The sequence below is a fragment of the Pristiophorus japonicus genome, chromosome 11 (genome assembly GCF_044704955.1).
Source record: "Pristiophorus japonicus isolate sPriJap1 chromosome 11, sPriJap1.hap1, whole genome shotgun sequence".
NCBI classification, from domain to species: Eukaryota; Metazoa; Chordata; class Chondrichthyes; family Pristiophoridae; genus Pristiophorus; species Pristiophorus japonicus.
The window spans coordinates 176,521,304-176,535,941 of record NC_091987.1 but is presented as its reverse complement, the minus strand read 5'-3'; the positions used below and the strand labels follow the sequence as shown (position 1 = coordinate 176,535,941).

The window sequence follows — 14,638 nt, the reverse complement described above, 5'->3', positions numbered from 1 at the left end:
CCCCCCACACACACCCCCCACACACACACACACCCACCCCCCCCACACACACACCCCCACCCCCCCCACACACACACCCCCCACACACACACACACCCCCACCCCCCCACACACACACCCCCACCCCCCCAAACACACACACACCCACCCCCCCCTACACACACCCCCAGCCCCCCCCACACACACACTCCCCCCTCCCACATACCCCCCCCACACACAACCCCACACAAACCCCCTCCCCCACCCTCCTGCACACACCCCCCCCCCATCCCACCCCCCCACACACACACCCCCACACCCCACACCCCCACACACCCCCCGCCCACACACACACACCCCACCCCCCCGCAAACACACCCCCCCCCCACCCCCCCCGCACACACCCCCCCCCACACACACACCCCTCTCCCACCCCCCCACACACCCCCCCTACACACACACACACCCTCCCACCCCCCCCACACACACATACCCTCTCCCACCCCCCCCACACACACCCCCTCCCATCCCCCCACACACACACACACACATACCCCACCCCTCCCACTCCCACAACCCCCCCCCACTCCCACACATACGCACACACACACACACACACACACACACACACACACACACCCCTCACTGTCAGATACAGAGAGAGACACTACAGTGAGAGACACTGGCAGAGACACCTTCCCTTCACATAAAGGTAGGACCTCTATTTTGTATTGATTGATTACTTATTACTTTGGTCTTGGTGCTTTGGGTGCAGGGGTCCTTCTATTTTTTATTAATTAATTGCTTATTTATTTTTGTGCTTCGTTTAGTGCTTGGTGCTTTAAATGTACTGCTTTGTTTAGTGCTTAGCGCTTTAAATGTACTTTGCTTCTTTAATGTTGTTGTGAAGGTGTTTATGGAAAATCCTCTAACTTCCCTTACCCCCCGCTGTTGTGACGTTGATGTGTCCTTTGTGTTTAATGCTTCCCACCCGCCGTCTCTGGCTGTGCCTGCACTGAACTTAACTCTAGGTAAGGTTTTTCAGAACTTACAAAAGTGGACACTTACTCCATCCTAAGTTAGTTTGTAGTAAGTTTTCACTGCCGAAACTTGCAAAACAGGCCTGAGTGGCTGGACACATCCCCTTTTGGAAAAAAAAATACCTTACCTAAAGCCAATCTAAACTAACTCACTAGAACTGGAGCAAACTAATATCCGAGAATTGCAATTTCTAACATACTCCAAACTAAACTAGTTGCTCCAAAAAACTAGGAGCAACTCCACCCGAAACTTGGGCCCATTGTCTTACATGTTTCGATAAGATCACCTCTCATTCTTCTGAACTCCAATGAGTATAGGCCCAACCTACTCAATCTATCTTCATAAATCAACCCCCTCATCTCCGAATCAACCTAATGAACCTTCTCTGAACTGCCTCCAATGCAAGTATATCCTTTCTTCAATACAGAGACCAAAACTGTTCGCAGTACTCTAGGTGTGGCCTCACCAATACCCTGTACAGTTGTAGCAGGACTTCTCTGCTTTTATACTCCATCCCCCTTGCAATAAAGGCCAACATTCCATTTGCCTTCCTGATTACTTGCTGTACCTGCATACTAACTTTTTGTGTTTCATGCACAAGGACCCCCAGGTACCTCTGTACTGCAGCACTTTGCAATTTTTCTCCATTAAAAAAATAAGTTGCTTTTCTATCTCTGACAAAGTGGATAGATAATCTCACATTTTCCCACATTATACTCCATCTGCCAAATTTTTGCCCATTCACTTAGCCTTTGCAGATTTGTTTGTATCCTCCTCACAATTTGCTTTCCCACCCATCTTTGTATCATCAACAAAATTGGCTACATTACACACGGTCCTTTCATGCAAGTCATTAATATAGATTGTAAATAGTTGAGGCCCCAGCACCGATCCCTGTGGCACCCCATTAGTTACTGTTTGCCAACCAGAAAATTATCCATTTATCCCGACTCTCTGTTTTCTGTTAGTTAGCCAATCCTCTATCCTTGCTAATATATTACCCCAACCCCATGAACTTTTATCTTGTGCACTAACCTTTTATGTGGCACCTTATTGAATGCCTTCTGGAAATCCAAATACACCACATACACTGGTTCCCCTTTATCCACCTTGCTCGTTACATCCTCAAAGAATTCCAATAAATTTGTCAAACATGATTTCCCTTTGATAAAACCATGCTGTAACTCTGCTTGATTGAACTATGCTTTTCCAAATGTCCTGCTACTGCTTCCTTATTAATGGACTGCACCCGTACCCAATCTGGCCTACATGTAACTCCAGTCCCACACCAACGCAGCCGACTCTTAAGCGCCCTCTGAAGTGGCCTTGCTAGCCACTCAGCTGTGGCAACTGGGGATTGGGAAATAAATGTCGGTTTTGCCAGCGATGCCCAGATCTTGAGAATGAGTTTGTTTTTAAATCCAGTGACCGGTGTAGTAACAGCACGATGGTGTATAAAATTATGAGGGGCCCAGATAGAATGGATGGGACGGACCTATTTACCTAAGCAGAGGGGTCAACATCCAGGGGGCATAGATTTAAAGTAATTGGCAGAAGGTTTAGAGGGGATTTGAGGGGAAATTTCTTCACCCAGAGGGTGGTGGGAGTCTGGAACTCACTGCCTGAAAGGGTGGTAGAGGCAGAAACCTTCACCACATTTAGAAAGTACTTGGATGTGCACTTGAAGTGCTGTAACCTACAGGGCTACGGACCAAGAGCTGGAAAGTGGGATTAGGCTGGATGATCTTAGGCAGCCCCCCGGAGTTGAGGATGACTTGGTTCCACCTTAAAATGAGTTCCAAGGTGACTGATGAGACCAATGCGGGACCTACAGTCTCTGTCACAGGTGTGGCAGACTATGGTTGGAGGGACGGGAGGACGAGGTTCTTGATTTGTCGTACGCTCCTTTCGCTGTTTGTACTTGGCTTTCGCTTGCTCTCCGTGAAGAGCCTCGAGGTGTTTGGTGCCTTCTCGGATGCTCCTCGTCCACTTTGAGCGGTCTTGGGCCAGGAATTCCCAAGAGTCGGTAGGGTTGTTCCATTTTTTTAAGGAGATGTTGAGGGTGTCCTTGAAGCATTTTCTCTGCCCTCCTGGGGCTCGCTTGTCACGACGTAGCTTGGAGTAGAGTGCTTGTTTCGGCCGGATAGCTGTTTGTTGGCCGGCACGGACACGATGGGCCGAAATGGCCTCCTTCCGTGCCGTATGTTTCTATGATTCTACGATGGGCCATACCCAAGATTCTGACCATCTCTGGGAGCTTGGCAGCTTTTGATAGTTTGTGGACACTTGAGGTTGGGGATTCACCTCACCACCAGGCACGGAATCGTGTCTGTCTGATCTCCCTCTTCTCCGGATCCTTATAGCGGGAATCTTTCATCCTGTCAACGTGGCCAGGATTCATCCCAAAGATGAATGGAAAATTTTCAAAAACTAGCTTCCCCATCTGGCCCCTCTTCCTATCGATTTTAGTTGAAACGTCTTTCTTTATCAGGCCTGGGATATTTAACCCTTGCAGTGCTGTGGATGAGTGTATAGCCTTGCTCTTCCGATCATAAGCGGTCCCTCAAAACGAGGATGACTTGCTTCCACGCCAAAAAGGGATGAGTTCAGAGGATTTCAATGAAGGACCTAATATTCCAGGTCCCGAACTACATGTTGAAAGGTGGAAGATGCCTGTGTGTGGATTTTTTTAACATGTGGTGGCCGTTGAACACCAGCCACCACACGGGCTTGGCAGAGTTCGGCCTTTATCCAGTGGCAAGGATTACTCAGGACGACTGGAGACCAGCTCTGGGATCACCCTGATTTACACGTGCTAAGTCAGGTGGAGCTGATCGGAAGAGGAGGGTGGAGATCAGAAATGCCAGATTCTCACACGTATTGTATATCACATGCAATTCCAGAGCGGGGAGAATGAGTCAGAGACTCTCTAACTCTCTCATCCCCCTCCCCACTTCAATACAGGCGAGAGCTTCATTAAAGTATGAAAAATGACTAATTGCAGGGCATTTCCTGACATTTTAATGTGCAGGATGCTCAATGATGTTTATGCCAATGAATAATGATGTCCAGAGTTGCTCGGGAATCAGCTATGACTGACTAGTAGTTCATTTAAAGGACAGTACAAGGAGATAAATGCTGCAGTTTTAAAGCCATTTTTTGACTGTTTTTCTTAATTTCCCCCCCCCTTTTTCCTGCTGGCACTTGTTTTCTGACTTTTTCAGGCCCAGCAGCGTTCCTGGCACTATTGGGTTTCCCATGGGAATTGCCTCGCACTATCTAAGGTATTTGGAAGAAGTCTGCATCAGAGGAGCTTTGTTGCCACCTGTCTCTGCAGGCAGACATGTGCCGACAATTGGCGCATTCCCAAAGGATGCTGGGCCGGCTGACCTGATGGCACGACTGAGATATGTCAATGGCCGACTCGCCATGGTGACATCAAGTCTACAGCGCAGAAACAGGACAGCCCAACTGGTCTGTGCTGGCGTTCAAGCCCCCTCTCTGCATATACTCTGTTACTTCCTCCCTCACGTACTTATCTAGCCTCCCCTTAAATGCATCAATACTATTCACTTCTTCATCATAGGCAGTCCCTCGGAATCGATGAAAACTTGCTTCCACTCTTAAAATGAGTCCTTAGGTGGCTGAACAGTCCAATACGTGAGACACAGTCCCTGTCACAGGTGGGGCAGATAGTCATTGAGAGAAGGGGTGGGTGGGACAGATTTGCCGCACGCTCTTTCCGCTGCCTGCGTCTGATTTCTGCATGCTCTCGGCGATGAGACTCGAGATGCTCAGCGCCCTCCCGGATGCACTTCATCCACTTAGGGTGGTCTTTGGCCAGGGACTCCCAGGTGTCAGTGGGGATGTTGCACTTTATCAGGGAGGCTTTGAGGGTGTCCCTGTAACGTTTCCTCTGCCCACCTTTGGCTCGTTTGCTGTGAAGGAGTTCCGAGTAGAGTGCTTGCTTTGGGAGTCTCGTTTTCTGGTTCAGCAAAAATAACCAAATGCTACTGATCTCACACCCTCTTCATGAACAGCTCCATTGTTACTGTTACCCTGGGACTACCAGGATGGTAGAAGGCGAATGAGAAGTACTTCTTTCGTCCAGCACTTCCTACGTTCCTCTCTGAGCACCTTGTGCTTAGGCTATTTTTGCAGCTATTTGGCTTGCCTGCGTAGTTGTCTTGGTAACAGGCTGTTTCCATGGAGATCTCTGCCTGCTTCAGTGGTAGGAGAATTTCTAAAGGTCTTGATAATTCGAGGTATGAAGGATGATGGGTTCTCCCCCACACGTTGCGAGAACCTGACACGCACACCACACGCACCACACCGCACAGCCCGCACCACACGGCACGGCACGACACGCACCACACCGCACGGACCACACCGCACGGCACCGCACGCACCGCACCACACACATCGCACCGCAGGCACCACACGCACCGCACCACACACATCGCACCGCACGCTCCGCACGTACCACACGCACCGCACCACACACACCGCACCGCATGCACCACACGCACCGCACCCCACACACCGCACCGCACCACGCACACCACACCGCATGCTCCGCACCGCACGCACCACACGCACCGCACCCCACACACCGCACCGCACCACGCACACCACACCGCATGCTCCGCACCGCACGCACCACACGCACCGCACCACACACACCGCACCGCACCACGCACACCACACCGCATGCTCCGCACCATACACATCGCACCACATGCACCGCACCACACACACCACACTGCACGCACCGCACCACACACACCGCATCGCACGCTCCGCACCACACACACCACACTGCACGCACAGCACCACACACACCGCATCGCACGCTCCGCACGCACTGCACCGCACGCACCACACACACCGCACTGCATGCACCGCACCACACACACCGCACCACACAACACACATCGCACCACACACACCGCACCGCACCCCACACACTGCACAACACACACCGCACCGCACCCCACACACTGCACAACACACACCGCACCGCACCACACACACCGCACCGCACCCCACACACTGCACAACACACACTGCACCGCACCCCACACACTGCACAACACACACCGCACCGCACCCCACACACTGCACAACACACACCGCACCGCACCACACACACCGCACCGCACCCCACACACCGCACAACACAAACCACACCGCACCCCACACACCGCACCGCACACACCGCACCACACACACCGCACCGCACCCCACACACCGCACCCCACAAACCACACCGCACCCCACACACCGCACCGCACAACACACACCACACCGCACACACCGCACCGCACACACCGCACCACACCACACACACTGCACCGCACCCCACACATTGCACAACACACACCGCACCGCACACCGCACACCGCACAACACACACCGCACCGCACCACACACACCGCACCACACACACCGCACTACACACACCGCACCGCACAACACACACCGCACCGCACCCACACATTGCACAACACACACCGCACCGCACACCGCACAACACACACCGCACCGCACCACACACACCGCACCACACACACCGCACCGCACAACACACACCGCACCCCACACACTGCACAACACACACCACACCGCACAACACACACCGCACACACCGCACCGCACGCACCACACACACCGCACCGCACGCACCGCACTGCACGCACCACACACACGCATTTCTGATACACAGATTGCAGATAACCGCCACTTGATCGAAGCATAGGATTCCAATCCCTTCTCGTTTATCTATACGGATTTTGCCAACTCTGCTGTTACACGGTGAATGCAATCAACCATTTTGTAATTCGGGTCTAGCCAAATTGTAATCTGAGGTAAAAACACATCCCAGTATTGTTGTGTTTGGGTGTTTGCATTAGGATTTTCTTTGGCTTAGCTTCTCAATGTGCGAGTGAACCCGCTTCAGGGCAGCATTTTTCAATTGACAGTTTCATTTTCTCTCTCTTCAGTTTATGGAAAGTCTGACTGAAGCTGAGCATCTCTTTTTGGCAAAGCACGATTGCCCACGTTCTGGATTAGTGTTGAATTCCGGGACAACACTGCAAGTTAAAGTACTGACACACTGATCAGAGTGACTGAGGCAGGGGTAAGTGAAGGGAGAAAAGAAAGGAGGTGTGGCGGAGAAGACACAGAATCAGACCCAGACTGAAATTTGAAATGAAATAATTAAAATATACGCTGTCAATAAATCTAGTTTATTTTCATCTCTCCTGTGTTGGTCTTCAATGTAATTGAGTTGACATAGAACGGATGTGTTATCAGAAAAGTGCTATTTGGTAAGAAAGACTTTCATCATTTAGCATATCATCACATCGCAATGTCTCGAAGACCGTCACACACTCAGTATTTTTGGACTCATTACGTAGGCAAAAACATCAGCGATTTTGTGCCAACAACATCCTACAAACAGCCCTCGGGCCAGCCCACACTGCGATATGTGTGCGCACTAGGTCCGTGCAGCAGAGCTGGTCTCCAATCGTCTTGGATAATCCTTGCCACTGGACCAAGACCTAGCTCTGTCAACCCCGTGTGGTGGCTGGTGTGCAATGGCCACCACATGTTAAAAAAATCCACGCACAGGCATCTTCCACCCTTCAGGATGTAGTTCAGGACCTGGAATATTAGACCCTTCATTGAAACACCTGTGGACTCATCCCTTTTTGCGTGGAAGCAAGTCACCCTCGATACGAGGGACTGCCTATGATGATGATGACAAACAGCCATGAGTTGAATGATGCTTTGTTATTTTTGATGCTATTAGTTATAGGAGGAATGTTGGCTGAGTCGAAGGGCAGGATTTTAGGCTTTTATGTTTTTGGGGCGAAAATGGCGACGGGGCGGGAAAGTCAGCGGACGGGGATAGTTTGCGCCTCAGTCAGTAAGTTTGGGCATCTGGGCCCTGAGTCAGGGGGCGCAGCGCTAAGGGAGGCGTTGTACGCCTCTCATGGCGCGAGCATGGGAAACTCCCGAGGTTAAAGTATGCTGTTCAGAATATTCTGCTTACATGCTTTAATAACTGACAGGACTTTCACAATGCTATGTTGCACATGGGATATGCAGACTTCCAGTCTCTCCAAGATTTCCCTTTCTGAAAGTTCTGATTCAAGCCCTTAACTGTAAGTTCTGTTCACATTACAGGTTTACAGTGCAGGAGGAGGTCATTTTGGCCTATCGTGTCTGAGCCTACTCTTTCCGCTAGCAATCTCAAACTGATCCCACTGCCCCACTATTTCCCGTAGCCCTGTATCTTTCTCTTTCAAATATTTACCCAGTCTCTCCATAAAGATGCAATGGTTTCTGTCTGAACCACTCCCTGTGGCAAAGTATTCAATACTCAGCTAAGAAATTATCTGAAATGTTTTTTTCACTCTCTGAGTAATGGTTTGAAATTGACCAGAATACTGACTCCCCAATCAGAGAAAATAGTCTTTCCCCATTAACTCTATCAAAACTCTTCATAATTGAATCTTTCTTAAATCTCCTCTTGTCATTCTTTGCTCTAGTGGAAATAGTCCCAGCACCTCAAGTCTCTCCCGATCACTATAGTTTCCCACTCTCATTCAAAAGGGAGTTAGATATGGCCCTTACAGCTAAGGGGACCAAGGGGTATGGAGAGAAAGCAGAAAAGGGGTACTGAGGTGAATGATCAGCCATGATCTTATTGAATGGTGGTGCAGGCTCGAAGGGTCGAATGGCCTACTCCTGCACCTATTTTCTATGTTTCTATCTGGGTGAATCTACGCTGTTTGCTCTCTCTGGTTTTAATATCCTTTCTATAATGGGATTCCAAACACTGCACATCATACTCTAAAAAGGTAGCCGAACTAAAGTTTTATTCTTTGCTCTTGTACTCTATGCCCCTATTCATGAACCCTTTAATATACGCTGCTGGTAATTTTTCAGGCTTTATCTGCACTCGCTCTTCCAGGACTTTATGTATTTGAACCCCTAGGTTTCTCTGTAAATCCACACCATTTAGAAACTTCCCATTAAGTGTATTCTCCCATTCCTTGTCTTTTCTCCCACAATATATTATCTCATGCTTCTCCACCTTGAACTGCTTCTTCTACCTATCTGCTCAATGAGCCGACCTGTCTATGTCTTCCTGAATTCTTTTGTAGTCTTCCTCGCTGTTTGTCACGCATACTTTTGTGCTGTCAGCAGATTTGGAGATTGTGCTCCCGATGCCCAAATCATCTTCATGTACAGGGTGCAAAAGTGGACGTAGTCCCTGACTCGTGGGCTACCCCATGTCCAACTCCTCCCCAATCCGAGCTACACCCAATTACCCTAACTCTGTGTCTTTTCAACCAGCGTTCTATCCGTGCTGCTACATTTCCATTTATAAAAAGATCCGTGTCAGAGCTGTGGGAGGCATTCAAGGAGGAGATCCGGAGGGTTCAGACTAAATATGTGCCCTTAAAGAAAAAGGGTGAGACTAGTAAATCCAGAGCCCCCTGGTTGTCTAGGGACATACAGGGTAGGATAAAGAAAAAAAGGGAGCCTTATGACAGATACCGAGGGCGAAATACAGCAGAATCTCTGGCGGAGTATAGAAAGTCCGGGGGTGCAATTACAAAGGGTATTAGGAAAGCAAAGAGAGATCATGAAACATTCTTGGCAAGTAAAATCAAGGAAAACCCAAAAATGTTTTATAAATATATTAAGAGGAAGAGGATAACTAAAGAAAGGGTAGGGCCTATTCGAGACCATTATGGTAATCTGTGTGTGGAGGCGGGAGATGTGGGTACGGTTCTTAATGAATACTTTGCGTCTGTTTTCACAAAAGAGAGGGGCAATGCGGACACTGCTATCTGGGGGGAGGAGTGTGAAATATTAGATGAAATAAACATAGTGAGTTGGGAGGTATTAAGGGGTTTAGCAGCTTTGAAAGTGGATAAGTCCCCAGGCCCAGATGAAATGTATCCCAGGCTGTTACACGAAGCAAAAGAGGAATTGGCAGAGGCTTTCACCAGCAATTTCCAGTCCTATCTGGCTTCAGGTATGGTGCCAGAATACTGGAGGACTGCTAATGTGGTACCTTTATTTAAGAAGGGAGAAAGGGATAGACCGAGTAATTACAGGCCAATCAGCCTAACCTCAGTGGTGGGAAAATTATTTGAAAAAATTCTGAAGGACAGGATAAATCTTTATTTAAAAAGACACTGATTATTCAAGGACAATCAGCACGGATTTGTTAAGGGAAGGTCGTGTCAGGCTAACTTGTTTGAATTTTTTGAGGCGGTAACAAGGAGGGTCGATGAGGATAGTGCGTTTGATGTAGTGTATATAGATTTCAGCAAGGCTTTTGATAAGGTCCCACCTGGCAGACTGGTCATGAAAGTAAAAGCCCATGGGCTCCAGGGCAAAGTGGCAAGTTGGATCCAAAATTGGCTCAATGGCAGGAAGCAAAGGGTAATGGTTGATGGGTGTTTTTGTGACTGGAAGGATGTTTCCAGTGGGGTTCTGAAGATCTCAGTGCTGGGTTCCTTGCTTTTTGTGGTCTGCATCAATGATCTAGACTTGAATATAGGGGGTATAATTAAGAAGTTTGCAGATGATACTAAAATAGGCTGTGTGGTTGATAATGATGAAGAAAGCTATAGACTGCAGGAAAATATCAAACAACTGGTCAGGTGGGCAGAACAGTGGCAAATGGAATTTAATCCGGAGAAATGTTAGGTAATGCATTTGGGGAGGACCAACAAGGAAAGGGAATACACATTAAATGGTCGGGCACTGTGAAGTGTAGAGGAACAAGGGGACCTTGGAGTGCATGTCCACAGATCCCTGAAGTTAGCAGGCCAGGTAGATAAGGTGGTTAAGAATGCTTGCCTTTATTAGCCGAGGCATAGAATACAAAAGCAGGGGGGTTATGCTTGAACTGTATAAAGCACTAGTTAGGCCGCAGCTGGAGTACTGCATGCAGTTCTAGTCACCGCATTGCAGGAAGGATGTGATTGCACTGGAAAAGGTACAGAGGAGATTTACGAGAATGTTGCCGGGGGTGGAGAATCTTAGCTATGAGGACATATTGGATAGGCTGGATTTGTTTTCCTTGGAACAGAGGAGGCTGAGGGGAGACCTCATTGAGGTGCATAAACTTATGAGGGGCCTTGATATAGTGGATAGAAAGGACCTATTTCCCTTAACAGAGGGGTCATCAACCAGGGGGCATAAATTTAAAGTAATTGCTAGACGGTTTAGAGGGGATTTGAGGGGAAATTTCTTCACCCAGAGGGTGGTGGGGTCTGGAACTCACTGTCTGAAAGTGTGATAGAGGCAGAAACCCTCACCAAATTTAAAAAGTACTTGGATGTGCACTTGAAGTGCTGTAACCTGCAGGCCTACAGACCGAGAGCTGGAAAGTGGGATTAGGCTGGATAGCCTCTTGTTGGCCGGCATGGACACGATGGGCCGAAATAGCCTCCTCCTGTGCTGTAAACTTCTATGATTCTATGAAGACTCTTGAGACATCTTACTGAATGCTTTCTGAAAATCCATATACACCAAACCTACTGTACGCCTTTCACCTATCCAATCAGTCGCCAATTCAAAAAAACTGCTCAATTTGCCAAAAATGACGTGTCTTGATTCTCCCATGCAATTCTCAATGACTACTAATCATATCGCAAATGATGGATTCTAAGATTTTTGCCCACAACCGACGTTAGACAAACTGGTCGATAGTTCTTGAACTGAAGGTGTTACATTGGCTTCTCTCTAGTCCCACCGCACAGTTTGCACATTTAAAAAGGATTGACACGTGGTGCACAGAGCCTCTGTTGTCTCCTCTCTGACTTCCTTCAACAACCAAGGATGCAGCCATCAACCCCCAGTGACTGATCCACCTTGAGTTCTGCTATTATTTTCGGAACCAATCCCTTTTCTAGTTATCTCTGACAATTGTTGCACATCCTCCTCTAGTATACCTACATCCTCACTTCCACCAGCATTTGCACAAAATAGAGGCAAAATATCTTTGCCAGAACTTCACCTTCCACAGAGATGCCCTCCTAATCTCCGATCAGCCCTACTTTCTATCTAATTATTCTTAGGCTTGTAAAAGCCGCAACAAAACTGACTATGATCTGTTGGCATTTTTTCATATTGCCTTTTCAGCTTCCCACTGCACTTCCTCGTGATTTCCCTCGACATTCATAGGCACGAACTGGCGTGTGAGCAAGTGGCTGAATTAATTGGTTCTTGTCTTGTGTTCTCATGAATTCCAACAAAAAAACAGGGATGATGATCACAAGACCTCTGAGTGCCAGCGTTTCAGAATGTTGTTGACTTCAGGCAAAAATGATTTATTTTAAGCTTGTGCGCTGACTATTCAGTCCCCCTTGTGCTGGTCCTGATGCCCTGTGGGGCAAATTACTGGATCTGTTCAGCTGCTACTCCATGAACAGCCCTGAGGAGTGAAATCCTTGCTTTGTCACAAGTTTATAGTTTCTTGGTGGTGTGGGGTTGGGGGGGGCGCAGCGGGGGGGGTCGCTGGTGAACGGGAAAAATTGTCTTGTCACAAATTGCTGAATCTGACAGCAGGGACTGATCGATGTGGACAGATGATTCTAACAGATGATTCGCAGGTTTTAGCCACCAGATGTACTGGCCGCTATCTTCTGAAGCTCCCCATGCGCAAGAGAAACTCATTTTTCTTTCAACAGAGTACAGGATAGCCATTGACGGACAGAGGGGCCCTTGTGTTTCAACGCCTTGGAGAATGTAAAACTGTTCTCATAAAGGCTCCTAATGACCTTGTCGATGTTAAGAGTTGCTCCACTAATCCTAGCCAGCAGTATGACCTTACCATCTGGTACCAGTCACACATAAATCAGTAGCTGTTGGTGTGTGGGAAGAGTGCCCTTTGAAGTACGTTTTTCATAAGTTAGAATTTTTTAATCTATCTGACGCCAGGAAACCGATATCGGGGTGATGACTGCGGGAACTGGCAGGTATCACCTGTAGAATGTAAAACCTTTCGCATGAAATCTCCTAAATGTATTTGTCAACAGGAAATCTGACATTGCGAGAGGGAGTGAGTTGATGTCATAAACGAGAACGATTCGGTAACTGACGACTTCTTCAAATATTGTGCAAGGGTGACTTTGGGGATTTGAGCCAAGCTTGTGTTCGAAATGGTTGGGGGGTTGGGGTGTGGAGAGCATGGGGGGGGGGGGGTGGGGTGGGAGGGCCTTGCTTGTATAATGGGCGTTCGTTGCAGCAGTGCTTATTGATATTTTAGTAACAGCCCACTAGAAGCATCGCTTGATCGCAGTGAATGTGTCGGAGAATTTAATGATATTTGCTGAGAGGCCAAGAGATATCGAGTGAACTGGTCGCGGGAGAAGGTGCCTCATTAGATCTGGGGTTACGGAACAAAAAGTCAATCCAAACTCCATGTGTACAATACCAGTTTTGAGGGGTCAAAGTGAAGAAGCCTTGAGCAATCTGTGGGGCAGAAAGAACAAGTGTGGCATTTGCTGGAAGTGTTGGTGATGTCTGCGGGCAGTGAGATGGGCAGTAGATGCACGCGACCTCAATACTGTGGCAGTGGAGTAGAATGCGGTTGTAATTTTATAGTGGAAGCTTTGTATTTGGCTCTCGAATGGATACTTTGCTCACCGTGCTGACACTGCATCTCCAGGCTGACTGACAAACCTCTGTCAGACACCGGCCTTTTATCTTCTTTAACTTCTTGAGCCATGTGAGCTCGTTATCTTACGCAGGAACGGTAGCAGAGTGGTTATGTTACTAAACTAGTAATCCAGAGGCCTGGACTAATGATCTGGCAACATGAGTTCAAATCCCATCATGGCAACTGGGGAATTTAAATTCAGTTAAATAGATCTGAAATTTAAAAAAAATATATAGTAAACAATAGTGACCATGAAACTACTGGATTGTTATAAAAACCCATCTGGTTCACTAATGCCCTTTAGGGAAGGAAATCTGCTGTCCTTACCTGGTCTGGCCGATATGTGACTCCAGATTCACAGCAATGTGGTTGACTCTTAACTGCCCTTTGAAAGGGCCTCGCAAGACACTCAGTTGTATCTTCTGAAGAGCAATTAGGAACGGACAATAAATGCTGGCCTTGTCAGTGACTCCCACATCCCAGGAACGAATAAAACAAAAATTGGACAAGGCAGTTTAAATGGACTTAATCAAGTTGCCTAATTACAACAGTCCCTGGTTGACATTGATAATTGTCATCTACCAACAAGAGCAAAGTCCAACCACCATCCCACCATCAACATCCTGGGGGTCACCATTGACCAGAAATGTAACTGGACCAGCCACATAAATACTGTGGCTACAAGAGTGGGTCAGAGGCTGGGTATTCTGCAGCAAGTGTCTCTTCTCCTGACTCCCCAAAGCCTTTCCACCATCTACAAGGCACAAGTCAGGAGTGTGACGGAATATTCTCCACTTGCCTGAATGAGTGCAGCTCCAACAACACTCAAGAAGCTCGACACCATCCAGGACAAAACAGCCCGCTTGATTGATCCCACAAAGGGTGGGAGAGGGTTGCTAAACCTGGCAGGAAAAGGGAGGCGCG

The 14,638-nt window shown here is 48.2% G+C and overlaps 1 protein-coding gene across 10 annotated transcripts in view; it reads left to right on the top strand.

Moving 5' to 3' along the window:
- Positions 1-14,638, top strand: part of st3gal4 (ST3 beta-galactoside alpha-2,3-sialyltransferase 4) — a 308,604-nt gene that overhangs the window by 159,243 nt on the left and 134,723 nt on the right. The window contains exon 3 of one of the 10 annotated variants that reach the window (XM_070894293.1): positions 13,092-13,145. The exons of 7 other annotated variants lie outside the window; for them this stretch is intronic. The gene's annotated coding sequence lies outside the window, so the exon portion shown is untranslated. Of the gene's footprint in view, positions 1-7,022; positions 7,160-12,760; positions 12,949-13,091; positions 13,146-14,638 lie in introns of those variants that run through there. 2 more of the 10 variants (XM_070894292.1, XM_070894294.1) reach the window with 2 other exon arrangements.